At 46.3% G+C, this 15,847-nt stretch overlaps 1 protein-coding gene across 1 annotated transcript in view; it reads right to left on the bottom strand.

Moving 5' to 3' along the window:
- The window catches only part of CCDC92B (coiled-coil domain containing 92B), a 116,610-nt gene extending 101,075 nt beyond the window's left edge, over positions 1-15,535 (bottom strand). The window contains exon 1 of the mRNA XM_075335291.1: positions 15,204-15,535. The gene's annotated coding sequence lies outside the window, so the exon portion shown is untranslated. The remainder of the gene's footprint in view (positions 1-15,203) is intronic.
- Between the last annotated feature and the right edge of the window lie 312 nt (positions 15,536-15,847).

Here is a 15,847-nt window from a genome sequence, read left to right as displayed (position 1 = left end):
CTCCACTATGGCCAAGACCAAAAATCTCTCTAAGGACATTGGGGAGAAAATGATAGACCTGTACAAGGCTGGGATGTAATACAGGACAATAGTCAAGCAGCTTGGTGAGAAGGCAACAACTGTCGGCGCAATTATTAGAAAATGCAGAAACACAAGATGACTGTCAATCATACTTGGTCTGGGGCTCGATGCAAGATCAAGCCTCATGGGGTAAGGATGATTCTAAGAAAGATCAGAAATCAGCCCAGAACTACACGGGAGGACCTGGTCAATGATCTGAACATAGCTGGGACAACAGCGCATGTATGGTTCCCCTGCTCACGCCAGCACATATCCAGGCCTGTTTGAAGTTCTCCGATTACAATCTGAATGATCTAGGGGAGGCATGGGAGAAGGTCATGTGCTCAGATGAGACCAAAATAAAACTTTTTGGCATTAACTCCATTTGCCATGTTTGAAGGAAGAAGAAGGCTGAGTACAACTACAAGAACACTATGCTTACCATAAAGCATGGGGGTGGAAACATAATATTTCAGGGTTGCTTTTCTGCAAAACACAGGATGACTGCACCATATTGAAGACAGGATGGATGGGGTCATGTATGGTGAGATTTGGGTCAACAATCTCTTTCCCTCAATAAGAGCTTTGAAGGTTGTGGCTGGGTCTTCCAGCATGAGAATGACCCAAAACATACAGCCTAAGGAGTGGCTAAAAAAAAGACTCCATGTCAAGGTCCTGGAGTGGCCTAGCCAGTCTCTAGACCTGAACCCAATAGAAAATCTTTGGAGGGAGCTGAAACTCAATGTTGCCCAGCAACAGCCCTGAAACTTGAAAGATCTAGGAAAGATCTGTATGGAGGAGTGGGCCAAAATCCCTGCTGCAGTGTGCACAAACTTGGTCAAGAACTACAGGAAACGTCTGATTTCTGTAAATGCAAACAAAGGTTTCTACCAAATATTAAGTTCTGTTTTTCTATTGTATCAAATACATATTTCATGCAATAGAATGCAAATTAACTATTTAAAATCATACAATGTGATTTTCTGGATTTTTTTTATTCTGTCTCACACAGTTGATGTGTACCTACGATAAAAATTACAGACCTCTCCATTGTAGAATACTGTATATAAGGGCTTACTGGCAGTGGCTCCAAGTGACAGATTTCTATTAAGACAGGAGTTTCATATACCAGTCTTAATGGGGTTTGTGCAAGAATAAGATGAGCCAAATTTATTGTCAGTGCCATGCGCCTCGCCAAAATGCTTCGCCAGTCAGGGACTGGAGTAACATTTCTGGTGTAAGAAATGGCACCCCATTACATTCATTTGCTGGGCAGGTATAGCCACCCCTATCCTGAGCCTGCTCCTCCCCAGGTCCACCCATTCAATTTAGTCCTACAGCTTCTTTGCAGACTTTTGTGTCTTCATACCGTAGTAACAGACTACAAACAAACCCTGCATAGTCTGATTCTGCAATTTTAAACTCTCTTTACTATGTCCCTACTTCTAAAACTTCTAAGAATCTACAGTATATAAGCATAAAGTTGCGAACAATTGGAAGGGACTATGACTGCAAGGTTGCACTACACAGGGTTTGTGTTTTCAATGTCACTATCAAAACACATAGATCTGCATAAGAGCTGTAAAAGCAAAAGAACATTTTGAATAAAGATCTATTGCACATCTGTTTTATTTTTCATTTAAGATAAATTGGAAGTAGAGTTTATCGAATCTCCTAAAATCCACAATTCAGCAGATTTGTTCAATTCAAAAAAATGCAAGTAGAGAGGATCAATTTACATGAAATTATTTTGGTGCAAATTTAAGTTGCTAAGAAGTGGTTAAAACAAAAAGTCTTAAGTTTCCTTCTCACCGACATTAAAGGGAACCTGTCACCAGTTTTATGGCCTATAAAATGTGGCCAGCACCAGTGGGCTCTTATATACAGCATTCTAACATGCTGTATATAAGAGCGAAGGCCGCGCTATAGAACATAAAAAACACTTTATAATACTCACCTAAACTGGTCCCTCCGGTGCTGATGGTCAGATGGGTGGCGCTGTTCTCCAGGACCGACGCCTCGTATTTCGGTCATCTTGTTACTACGTCTTCTGAAGCCGCGGTGCATGACTCGTCTATGTCATACACACTCGCCGGCACTGAGGTCCTGCGCAGGAGCAGGACAGATCAAAGTGCGTCTGTGCAGGACCTCAGTGCCGGCGAGTTAGGATGACGTAGACGAGTCATGCACCGCGGCTTCAGAAGACAGAGTAGCAAGATGGCCAAAAGAGGAGGTGCCGGTCCCGGAGAACAGCGCCACCCATCTGACCATCAGCACCGCAGCGACCGGTTTAGGTGAGTATTATAAAGTGTTTTTTATGTTCTACAGCGCGGCCTGCGCTCTTATATACAGCGTGTTAGAATGCTGTATATAAGAGCCCACTGGTGCTGGCTACAGCTTATAAGCCATAAAACTGGTGACAGGTTCCCTTTAATGACATGCCCATGACCTTGTGGGGCCTAGTCAGAGGTGGAACCTGCTGGAAGACCTTGAGGTTGGAGTAAACCAAAGAGGAGCCGATCAGTGGAGCGGGTAAGTAGTGGTAGCAGTGTCACAGGTTTGGAGAAATCCTAGGTGAATGGAGTATATATTTTTTCTGCAGACATGCTGTATAAGACAACGACATATCCCCTGAGTCAAGAATTCATGTGAATGGATGGATAGCTGTCGAGCGAACAGTCATTTGGCAGAGAGTTATCCAAGGTGTATATGTGACGCCCTGGGCAAGCCAGGGGTCACAGGTCACAACACCACCACACCCTACACCCCAGCTAGGAACACCAAGGCTAACCTAAAATCCTTGTTGCCTTCCTCCAGGGGCTGATGTCCACACCAGGGGGTGGGCCAGGCGGTTGGCTCCGCCCACCGAGTAGTTCACAGCCCTGGAGGCGGGAAGACCAGGCAGAACAGCTAGGGAAGTGAAGGAGAAAACAGTGAAGTGGTAGAGGAGGACAGTGACAGAAAAAGGAACCGTTAAGCAAGACTGAAGTTGGTCCGGGTGTGTGCCCCGGACTGAGACAGCAAGGTCAGCAGACGGCGGTGACTGTCTGCAGGGGAGACTGCTTGGAGGTTGCTGGATGGACCGCGGACGGGTGGTGGCCCGGTGGTACCGGAGCGGTATACGAAGAGCAGTCAGCACCATTGGCAGGGGCCTTTCGGATCCCGGCAAGGCTAGGAGTCGCTGTGAAATTGCCAAATCCGTTAGTGAAGGGGACCTCTGGGTCTCCCAACAACCAAGTCCCGATTGAAGGCAACAGTCCAACCATTGGAGAGAGACACTGCCACCGACAGGGCACCAGTTTCTCAGGGCCAGCGCCTGCGGGCAAAGAGAGGGGCTCCTTCGGCCCAGATTGAAGCCGAGGAGTGGGTAACCGGTGGGAACCCATCGCTACCAACACAGAAACATTAGGTGCAGGAGAAGGGACCATCACCGTCAACTACTGGGGAAAAGCAAGTGCAGCCGTCCGTGGGAACAGTCTTTCCAGCCGTGTGTTTTACCGAGAACTGTGTCATCGTCTCAGGCTGAGTGAGTACCACAGTGCCGCAAGGTACAGCGCTGCCCCCGCGTCCCTGCACCCCACCAAGCCCTGCACCGGCTCTGCCATCCAGCATCCCCCACCTCATCACTGGGCACCGGGACAACTACCCCTTACCCACGGAGGGGAGAACCAACAACTTTGCTGCTCCCTGTCATCACCCCCGGGATCCCCATACAGAGCAGCGGTGGTGTCAACAAATCACCACAACCGTGGGTGGCGTCACGGACAATAAACTATCCCAAAAACCAATCCCCTTTCACTCACGGGCGAGGAGCGCCGCTCGAGTCCCCGGGATCCGGCCCATCGCTCGAGCCACCGAGCAGCAGCAGCAGGCCGCAGCAGCCGCAGCGGCAGCCGGACCCGAGCAGTGGGAGAGCGCAGCGTCCCCTCCTCCGCCCGTGACAACTTGGCGTCACGAACAGGATCTTACCGCTCTGCCGTTGGGTAGAGGTGCGCCTTGTTACCGCCGGGGGTGTCCGGCCAGAAAATTTCAGAAGCCGCCATCTTTGGCGCGAAAAGTTCCCGCTCGAGCGTCTTCTCGAGTAGTGGAGGCGCGAAGGCCAAGACCCCGCCCCGAGAGAGGAGGGGCCGGAAAGAGGCTAGGGGAGACGGAATGGCGGCCAGCTGCATGTGAACGCGGCTATAAAAGCAGGGACGCCAGGACCCTGCAGCCATCTTGTTCCTGGGAGAAGCCGCCAGCAACATGTGGATGCCATCCCGCAGCACCGTAGCCCCCGCGCCTGGAACCGCGGCGTGGGTGGAGATCCGGACCGCACAGCTCTACCAGAGGCTGCAGGTCAAGATGCAGCTCCTCATAGAGGAGTGGGAGACCGACATGGCAGACGTCATAGCGACTGTGCGGAGATGCGAGGAGGAAGCGGAGGAAGGGAGGGTGAGTGACCCACGCCCCGATGCCCTTGAAGGGCCGGTCATCGCGGCTGCGGGACCCGGTCCAAACCCTCTCCCCCTGCTGCCTCCCTCGCCACCCGTCTCGGAAGCCGTGACCCCGCCACTAGGCCCGCTACCACCGCAACCGGTAGCGATACCCAGCATGCCCGCCCAGGCGGGCCGACCTGTAGCCGGAGCCCGTAGTCGACCGGAGGTGCTGCCCTGGAAAGTCCCGAAAATCGAACCGGAGGCATCCCCTGAGAAGTCCCCCGAGCCGGAGCTGATAACCCGTTCCGTGCTGAAAACCCAACCGCGGAAAGCCCCTGTGCCCATCCCCCACACCTCGGCTGAGGTTGCGCCGGGTTGCCGCTGCAAGGCGGCGTCCAAGGCCAAGAAGCCGCGGGACCTGCCGCCCAGATCCCTAACAGTGGGCAGCGTCCAAAATGTCCCGCGGGGCCCGACCCGTGCGCCGGAGCTCGCAGCAGCGCCGTACTGGGACAGGGAGCCAGTACCATTGGGCCTGGAGATTGAAGAGAGGGAAAGGAAGAAGGCGGAGTTGGTGGCCCGTGCAATCCGGGAAAAAGAGAACCTCCATCAGGCAACTTTCCGTGTCCGGGGCCCGTTGTATGAAGGGCAGGTGAGGCGGTTTGATGTCCGCCGGGGCTATGGATTTATTTATAAACCGGGCCTGGAGGCCGAAGTGTTTATAGCCCGGCGGGATGTGAATGCTCACCTGCCAGAGGAGCACCCTGGTCGGAACTTGATGCCAGGCGACTTGGTCCAGTACACCCGGCACTGTGGAGAGAGGGGGTGGTTCGCCCTAGATGCAAAATTGAGGGGCAGCAAAGAGGCCCGTGTGAGCGCTACACCCCCTCCCTCAAGCAATGATGAAGAATCTGAGTAGGGCAGCGGAGCACCATTGCACCGTCCCCGTAGGGACCACCAGTCTGAGTGCGTTTGAAAGTTTAAAAAGTTTAACAAAAATGAGAAAATGATTACCGTGAAAGTAACCTGATTGTCTACCGTGATTGGGAACCGGCCGTTGCCGGCATTGTTGTCCCCGTGGGGACCATCTAGCTGCATAGGAACTCCTATGGACAAGCCCGTGAACTTGCAGGGCAACCACAAACGTTAAGTGGGTTGTAAATAAAAATCTGTTGTTGCAGCTAACCGTTACCGCCTCCGGAGAGGCAGGTTGGAGGGAGGGCCCGCAGTGGAGCAGGCTGGGGCCCAGCCACCACAGGAACCGGTGACTATCCTCTGGAGGGGAAGGACAGATCCCGCTCGGGTAACTGGTTCAGGACTGGGGTCAAGGGGTGCTGCCTGGGTTTTAGGGGCAGCATCAGGGCCAGGTTACTTGGGTGGGAGAGAGCGGCAGCCGCAACCGTTTAAAATGTTTAAAAAACACAAAAACCTGAGCTGAAACAATGTTCAGTAAACATGCAACATTAAGCATGTGAATTGCAGCCTTAAGACTAGAAAAAACCAAGGAGAAAAATTGTATGAAAAATACCCTGAATATAAATAAATAAATTGCAAGTGCTTAATAACAGGGTACTTAGTGTATACATTTTTGCAAAAAGGTAAAAAGCTGTCTCACCTCGTCACGGTGTACCCATCTGAGACAGTCCCTAACCTACTGAAGTTAAAAACATTATCAATACCTGACTTGTGTCATGTCAGAACTCCAATATGGATGGTGGCAAGTGGTTAGCTGTGTCCCAGATAAAATACACAGCAAAGTGAGACGCAATCAGCTGTTCAGTCTCAGTACTAGGAGGGCTGCACCCCCAACTTGCAACCAAGCAAGAAAACATACAAAAAACACAAAAACCTGAGCTGAAACAATGTTCAGTAAACATGCAACATTAAGCATGTGAATTGCAGCCTTAAGACTAGAAAAAACCAAGGAGAAAAATTGTATGAAAAATACCCTGAATATAAATAAATAAATTGCAAGTGCTTAATAACAGGGTACTTAGTGTATACATTTTTGCAAAAAGGTAAAAAGCTGTCTCACCTCGTCACGGTGTACCCATCTGAGACAGTCCCTAACCTACTGAAGTTAAAAACATTATCAATACCTGACTTGTGTCATGTCAGAACTCCAATATGGATGGTGGCAAGTGGTTAGCTGTGTCCCAGATAAAATACACAGCAAAGTGAGACGCAATCAGCTGTTCAGTCTCAGTACTAGGAGGGCTGCACCCCCAACTTGCAACCAAGCAAGAAAACATACAAAAAACACAAAAACCTGAGCTGAAACAATGTTCAGTAAACATGCAACATTAAGCATGTGAATTGCAGCCTTAAGACTAGAAAAAACCAAGGAGAAAAATTGTATGAAAAATACCCTGAATATAAATAAATAAATTGCAAGTGCTTAATAACAGGGTACTTAGTGTATACATTTTTGCAAAAAGGTAAAAAGCTGTCTCACCTCGTCACGGTGTACCCATCTGAGACAGTCCCTAACCTACTGAAGTTAAAAACATTATCAATACCTGACTTGTGTCATGTCAGAACTCCAATATGGATGGTGGCAAGTGGTTAGCTGTGTCCCAGATAAAATACACAGCAAAGTGAGACGCAATCAGCTGTTCAGTCTCAGTACTAGGAGGGCTGCACCCCCAACTTGCAACCAAGCAAGAAAACATACAAAAAACACAAAAACCTGAGCTGAAACAATGTTCAGTAAACATGCAACATTAAGCATGTGAATTGCAGCCTTAAGACTAGAAAAAACCAAGGAGAAAAATTGTATGAAAAATACCCTGAATATAAATAAATAAATTGCAAGTGCTTAATAACAGGGTACTTAGTGTATACATTTTTGCAAAAAGGTAAAAAGCTGTCTCACCTCGTCACGGTGTACCCATCTGAGACAGTCCCTAACCTACTGAAGTTAAAAACATTATCAATACCTGACTTGTGTCATGTCAGAACTCCAATATGGATGGTGGCAAGTGGTTAGCTGTGTCCCAGATAAAATACACAGCAAAGTGAGACGCAATCAGCTGTTCAGTCTCAGTACTAGGAGGGCTGCACCCCCAACTCGTTTAAAATGTTTGCAACGTTTAAGTACCGAACCTCCCGATGTGGGATGATGTCATAAATTGTATTGTGTTTACCTTTTATATATTTTCAGAAAATAAAACCGGTGTTGGACGGGCAGCCCGCGGACGGTCTGCATTTTGCTAAGGGGGAATGTGACGCCCTGGGCAAGCCAGGGGTCACAGGTCACAACACCACCACACCCTACACCCCAGCTAGGAACACCAAGGCTAACCTAAAATCCTTGTTGCCTTCCTCCAGGGGCTGATGTCCACACCAGGGGGTGGGCCAGGCGGATGGCTCCGCCCACCGAGGAGTTCACAGCCCTGGAGGCGGGAAGACCAGGCAGAACAGCTAGGGAAGTGAAGGAGAAAACAGTGAAGTGGTAGAGGAGGACAGTGACAGAAAAAGGAACAGTTAAGCAAGCCTGAAGTTGATCCGGGTGTGTGCCCCGGACTGAGACAGCAAGGTCAGCAGACGGCGGTGACTGACTGCAGGGGAGACTGCTTGGAGTTTGCTGGAAGGACCGCGGACGGGTGGTGGCCCGGCGGTACCGGAGCAGTATACGAAGAGCAGTCAGCACCATTGGCAGGGGCCTTTCGGATCCCGGCAAGGCTAGGAGTCGCCGTGAAATTGCCAAATCCGTTAGTGAAGGGGACCTCTGGGTCTCCCAACAACCAAGTCCCGATTAAAGGCAACAGTCCAACCGTTGGAGAGAGACACCGCCACCGCCAGGGCACCAGTTTCTCAGGGCCAGCGCCTGCGGGCAAAGAGAGGGGCTCCTTCGGCCCAGATTGAAGCCGAGGAGTGGGTAACCGGTGGGAACCCATCGCTACCAACACAGAAACATTAGGTGCATGAGAAGGGACCATCACCGTCAACTACTGGGGAAAAGCAAGTGCAGCCGTCCGTGGGAACCGTCTTTCCAGCCGTGTGTTTTACCGAGAACTGTGTCATCATCTCAGGCTGAGTGAGTACCACAGTGCCGCAAGGTACAGCGCTGCCCCCGTGTCCCTGCACCCCACCAAGCCCTGCACCGGCTCTGCCATCCAGCATCCCCCACCTCATCACTGGGCCCCAGGACAACTACCCCCTACCCACGGAGGGGAGAACCAACAACTTTGCTGCTCCCTGTCATCGCCCCCGGGATCCCCATACAGAGCAGTGGGGGTGTCAACAAATCACCACAACTGTGGGTGGCGTCACGGACAATAAACTATCCCAAATCCCAATCCCCTTTCACTCACGGGCGAGGAGCGCCGCTCGAGTCCCCGGGATCCGGCCCATCGCTCGAGCCACCGAGCAGCAGCAGCAGGCCGCAGCAGCCGCAGCGGTAGCCGGACCCGAGCAGTGGGAGAGAGCGGCGTGTCCTCCTCCGCCCGCGACATATAGACACCTGTAGAACTGAAGATCTTATCAGATACTATTATCAGTGACCCAAGAAAAGCTGCAGGAGAAAGATAAGCTATACTGGAAAGACATTATTCTAACATATATTAGAAATACAGATAATGTGGAAGTTAGATGGGAAGTGATAAAGCGATTCATGCCCAGGTCCAGTCTATCCTCTATCTACGATCTTTCCTGCACCACTGAAAATTATCCTATAGATCTCATATAAAGGTTTCACTACCTTGTATTTTCTGGGAGAAAATGTTTTTAATCCCTTTTTAATCCGTCTTTCTTTCAGAGAACCCTTATAGTGGCCCAATAATATGCAAGAAAGCAAAACTGACTCCTCAAAGGCACTTATTTCTCCATTGTTGTATTAGCAGGAGAGGTAGTGAAACCAGTAATTGCCACAAATGACGCCCACAGCGGGGGTCTCACACTGGGATTAAGAATTTCAGAAAAGGTGGAAATTCAGTACAAGACAGCTTGATGCCTTACATCAACTCGACAGATGTTCAAGACCTAGACGTAAACAATGGAGTTACTTATCAGATGTCAGAAAGCAGGGATCTTAACGGGTTATTCCCATCAAAAAGATCCTATCTCAATATGTAGTAAGTGTAATAAGAGTAATAATATTAGCAAATACCTCTAATTAAAAATGCAGTATAGTTCTTCTGATTCACTATGTCACTTACCTAATATGCACGGCATTGCAGTTTAGGTATCTATTATTATGACCACTCATATAGTGACAGTTAGTTAGGTGCTTTTGGTCATAACCATGGATACTTAAACCATTACAATGCCTTACACATGAGGTACGAGACATAGCTAATCAGGAAAAGCATACTACATTTCTAATTGCAGGCATTTGCTAATATTATTATTATTATTATTATTACTACTACACCTGTTGCATATAGAGACAGGATCATGGAGATGGGAATACCCCTTTAAAGGTAATCTGTCACCAGGTTTTTGCCACCTAATTTGAAAGCAGCATAACGTAGGGGCAGAGATCCTGCTTCCAGCGATATGTCACTTACTGGGCTGCTTAGTGTAGTTTTCATAAAATCACAGGTCAGCAGGAGACTATCATTAGATGACTATTTGGCCTGCTACAAGGTAGTCCAGCATATTCATGAGCTCTGTATAACCCCACCCACACCGCTGCTTGGAAGCTTTCTGTGTACACTGTAAGTGAGCAGAAAGCTGCCAATCAGTGTTGTGGGCGGGGTTATAGAGATCCACATTCAGATAACTGCAAATAAAGCAGTGATTTTATCAAAATGACACCAAGCAGATTGGTAAGTAACACATCGCTGGAATCGGGGTCTCTGTCTCTACATTATGCTGCTCTCAGATGCGGTAGCAAAAACTTGGTGACAGATTCCTTTTAACAACCATGAAAAAGTATATTGGAAAATTCTGCTTCTCAGTTGCTAATAAATTTACCTTATAGATTTGTTTTATTTTTGTTTTTTTTACTAACCAGGAAACATTAAAATTTTTTGCTGAATGGTTTCTCCACCACTTTTTGATTGATGGCGCATCAATATCTGATCAATGGGGGTGTGACACCTGACACCCTGACGATCAGCCGGACAGCAGCTAGAAATGCTTCGATAACATTGGAACACAACAGCTCTGTCAAAACTATAGTGGCCACGGCCAGAGATTACGGATCCAGCCACATTTGAATAGGGGGTGGATCCACAGTACCTGGCCGCGGCCACTATAGAAATGATGGGGCTGCTGTGTTACAGTAGCCTTTGAGAACTTCTGGCTGCCGCTGATAATAGCGGATTAGCAGAGGTTCCTGGTAACCCACCCTCATCGATTGGGTATTGGTGGCCTTCCCTATGGATATGTCCTATAGGCCATCAATAAAAAAGTAGTGGCCAAACCCTTTAATGAGTAATAGTGTATCCAAATTCATACAACTTTCTTTACCTTTATGTGCAGTGAAACCTTAACAAAAGACCAGCGCTTTGAGGAGACCACCCCATCTAGACCAGTATATTGAATTTTCCTATCTTCTGTCTATATTAGTTTCCTAATATGAGGAGACCACCTTCCTAGAACACAAATTTGACTGCATTTTAAGTGGTTGATTCAAAACAGTTCCAATGTATAATTTTCTCATGCCTTTTTCTATAGCTGTTGTAAAGGTAAAAATAACGAATGTGGTAAGCCTTGTGGATATCATCATGCGCCTATACTGATTGTGTAGGTGGTTGCTCATTTACCCTCTGTGATGAGCTGCTGCGCCATACAATTAGCAAAGCTGCTGTAGTGTGACTGCAACATGTGAATTATATATATATATATATATATATATACATACATACATATACATACATATATATATATATGCAATTAAAGTAGATCATGAAAAAATAAAGCCATTTATGGACTTCTGAGCCAATATAATTTCTCTTTTATATCACATAGTATGTGTTTGTATTTTTATTCTCCCATATTTTTCATTAGTGTTTCGGGATGTATACAGTAACTTAGTATCATCCGGCTATATCGCCACATATGACTCCCAAAAGCACGGTAGCAGTTATTTTTAGGATCTTCTGGTATTCGGCCATATATAGATTACTTTGGTTGAAGTACCTGAAGTCTCTAGTCTCTGATGTTTCAATCAAAGCTTCTGCGATCCCATAACCTGAACCCACTGCAGTATTAGGCAGATCACAGCGATTTTCAGACGCTCATGTAAGCATGCCGATATAATTCCGGTGCATAATTCTGATTCAACAACATGGAACAAGGATCTATTTCTGGAAATGCAGCAGACATGGCTTCTTTCAGGAAGTCACTTAATGATACTACTCTAGCTCACATTCAATTTCGTTCCAGCTCAAGAGCAAAATCAATACAAAGCTGTCCATTCAAGCAGAAAAAAAGGGCAATGTTGACTGCTGATTGTGACACGTACACACAGCAAAATCTACAATTAACACCAGAAAAAAAGTGAGAAAACTTTCCTTTATAGAGCATTTTGGAAGATTCTTGAAGATCACATAAATTAACTTTTTTCATGACAATATTTGCATCATCTTTCCTTACTTATTATGTGGCCATCAATATATCTTATTACAAGGATCATAAACCCGCTATGTTTGGACTCAACTTGAAAAAAACTTCATAAAAATAATTCCTCAGACAGATGTTAGATACTTAATAAGGACTTTTTACCTAATCTTTCACTTAAATTGTAGAAGGGCTAAAGAAATCAAACATCAAAGAAAAGTAGTGGGAAACCACCATTTTTGGCAACCTGGTTCATCCTATCATGTGGATGATGCATGATGCATGTTCTCCCTATTATTATTATTTATTATTATAGCGCCATTTATTCCATGGCGCTTTACAAGTGAAAGAGGGTATACGTACAACAATCATTAACAGTACAAAACAGACTGGAGAGAGGACCCTGCCCGCGAGGGCTCACAGTCTACAGGGAATGGGTGATGGTACAATAGGTGAGGACAGAGCTGGTTGCGCAGTGGTCTACTGGACTGAGGGCTATTGTAAATTGTAGGCTTATTGGAAGAGGTGGGTCTTGAGGTTCCTCTTGAAACTGTCCACGGTAGGGGAGAGTCTGATGTGCTGAGGTAGAGTGTTCCAGAGTATGGGGGATGCACTGGAGAAATCTTGTATGCGTTTGTTGGAAGAAGAGATAAGAGAGGAGCAAAGAAGGAGATCTTGTGAGGATCTGAGGTTGCATGCAGGTAGGTACCGGGAGACTAGGTCACAGATGTAGGGAGGAGACAGGTTGTGCATGGCTTTGTAAGTCATGGTTAGTGTTTTGAACTGGAGTCGTTGGGTGATGGGAAGCCAGTGAAGGGATTGACAGAGTGGCGAGGCTGGGGAGTAGCGAGGGGAGAGGTGGATTAAGCGGGCCGCAGAGTTTAGGATAGATTGGAGGGGTGCAAGAGTGTTGGAAGGGAGGCCAGAGAGCAGGAAGTTGCAGTAGTCGAGGCGGGAGATGATGAGGGCATGCACTAATGTTTTTGCTGATTCTTGGTTAAGGAAAGCACGGATCCGGGAGATGTCTTTGAGTTGTAATCAGCATCCCTATAAAATGTTCTAAAATATAGTACGGTATATGGGGAAAGAAGGATTTTTGTTTTAGGGCCTTTAGCTCGATCTCAAGCTATCGCGACTTTATGGATGAATGCTCTGTAGGAAGATAAATCTTGTAAAAGCCTAGATAGGTTCACTAAGGTCTTCTCCACTGTTTTCTTGATAGTATCAAGACATCAGGTTACTGTTTTTTCTCTTCATCTTGTACCTTCTCCATAATGTCCTTCTCCAGTGATTGATCTCTCCATGTGATGTGTCCAAAGTAGGCAAGTCGTAGCTTGGTGATCCTTGCCTCGAGTGACACATCTGGTTTGATTTGCTCCAAAATTGATTTGATTGTTCTTCTTGCCATCCATGGTCTTGATAACATCCTCCTCCAGCACCACATTTCGAAAGTGTTGATTTTTATTCTGTCTTGTTTCTTTATCGTCTATGTTAGGCATCCATATGTTTCTACAAAAAAGACCAGAGTATGTACGAGTCGTGTCTTCGTCATCAGTAAAATGTTCCTCAATTTGAGGACCTTGTACAGTAACTTCATTATTGATTAGTCCATACTTATTCTTCTATTGACTGCTTGGTCATGATGAATTTCTTCCAAGTGATAAGTGCCAAAAATATCTGGCAGCAACACAACTTATCACCCTATCCTCATTGAAAACATATGCCGCTTGGTCAGATTAAGTGGGTATGTGTATGGAAGGATTGTAAGAGATATTTGTTGGCTGCATGAACAATCAGCTGACAGCTATCTAAGGTCTGTAGGCACCAAGTTGTTGTCTGATGGTAAAAAAAAAATAGCTATGGATTGATTGAAAATATTAAATTTTGACATACTCACCTTTTGGCACCCCAGCCTGCCAGGATCTACGAGTTTGGAGGACTAGAAGGTGAGTAGGCCAACATTTATTAATTTCAATCAATCTATAGATAATTTTTGCTTACAGTTGAACAACCTCTTTAAGACCTCTTTTGAGAAAGCAACCTATCAATGACAATATGGAGCATATACTAAAATTAACCACTGACTACACTTCTATGTTGACAACAGTTTACATAGGATGGCTCATTGCTACAACCCACAGCTGATAGTCTCAAAACAGTAGGTCACAAACTTTTTCCAATCTACAACTGAATGTGTAATGGTGGGTTATGGGACATATATCATCTGCCTTGGGCAATACTTCGTAATGGAAGAGATTCATGCTAAGTGGAGTTTTTCACCATGAAAATACAAATGTAATAAATATTAACTAACTAGCTACCAGAGAGAGGTGAATGCAGAACGTGACAAGCCTGTGGTAGGTCGTTTCCACTGCACGCTGTTCCCATTTTCTGGCTTCTTTACAATTTTACGCAGAGCTTGATTACAAAGTGCGTCACAGAGCTGACAACCCTGAAAATATGTACCGAGATCAGGATCTGGTGATGGAAATGGACTCTTAGCTAAAGCAACGTAAGAAATGGGATCAGTCTCTCCTTATATTTAGTGGACATATTACTAGTATAAGACGGGACTAGACCCCATTTCAATTAGAACCTTTAGAGGGATCATATTTCATATTTTATACATGATATTACGATAGTATGAAGTACTTGTAAAACATGAACTGTGTGTGATAGTAATAACATATGAAATAAGACTTTTTTCCCTTGGTTGTCTATTATAGTCATAGATTAGTAAACATTTCAGAAAGTCTCATATCAAAAGACTGCAAAAATCTTGTCGCTAACTAATGACCTTAACGTGAAGGTTATCATAATCTTCATTCTAGCAAATAAAGGGAAAAATAAAACCCAGTGCTAATGTACTAATTACTAAACATGGAAGGAGAGACACTAGAATGGTTATGACACTACACGGCATGGTCAATACCTGGGGGATATGTTGCAGTATACTTGGTTTCAGCACCATGGACATATCACATGGTCTATAACTGGGAACTTTAAAAAGTTATTCTACTGTGAAAATTCATCCATTACATCTGCAGCACATTCTCTCATTCCAACCGGTTTCAATCAGAGAAGAGAAGATACATGATGCCCACCCCACTAATTATCTAGATACACTGTGGGATCACGCCAAGCACGTTTGCTCCTCACTTTCCCTACGAGTCAGGCAGCCTGGAATGAATTGTTTACATGCACAGAGCACAGCCATCTTACCTGCAGAGAAGGAGGATGTTAGGAGGGGTTTACTGCGGCTTCACCTCATTGGGGCTACATATGGGCTGAAAATGATCTATAGGCAAGGACAGGGATGATGCACTGGAAGTTCACTGCAGAGGGGAGTAAGGGTAAATCCAATGGAAACATTCCATAGCAGAACATATGCCTCCCATTTCCAGTCCTTCGTGTTTGTGCTATGGGACTGGGTATCCTCCTTTGCGATATGCTGCAGGCCTCCTTCTATGTAACAAGGCATCAGGCCAGGAGGCTGGGCACAGGATAAGGCGTAAACAGAACAACGTGACAGGAGCTGGTGAGCTCAGGCTGGGTCTCTCATCTCAGAAACTGGAGGGGGAGGGAGACTCAGCCTCATCAGCATGATGAAATCATCACTGCCACCTCCCAAAGGATTTACTCAGTGCACAGGATGCTACGAATCATGTCCATGCCCTGCAGAAGAATAGCAAGGCTGTCTGCTTTAATGTTATAAACATACCTCTCTCCTATCAATGGGTGCAGGCTGTGCCCCCTGTGATGGTTACTCACGTCTTCCCGTCATTGATCTTATAAGATAATGTGTGCCCTCTGTAGTGTTTATTAAGCCCATCGATATAAGCGCAAGTGAAATCAAGGCTAATAGT

The sequence above is a fragment of the Anomaloglossus baeobatrachus genome, chromosome 2 (genome assembly GCF_048569485.1).
Source record: "Anomaloglossus baeobatrachus isolate aAnoBae1 chromosome 2, aAnoBae1.hap1, whole genome shotgun sequence".
Lineage (NCBI taxonomy): Eukaryota > Metazoa > Chordata > Amphibia > Anura > Aromobatidae > Anomaloglossus > Anomaloglossus baeobatrachus.
The sequence above is the reverse complement of the archived record's forward strand: the minus strand, read 5'-3'. Positions and strand labels throughout refer to the sequence as shown.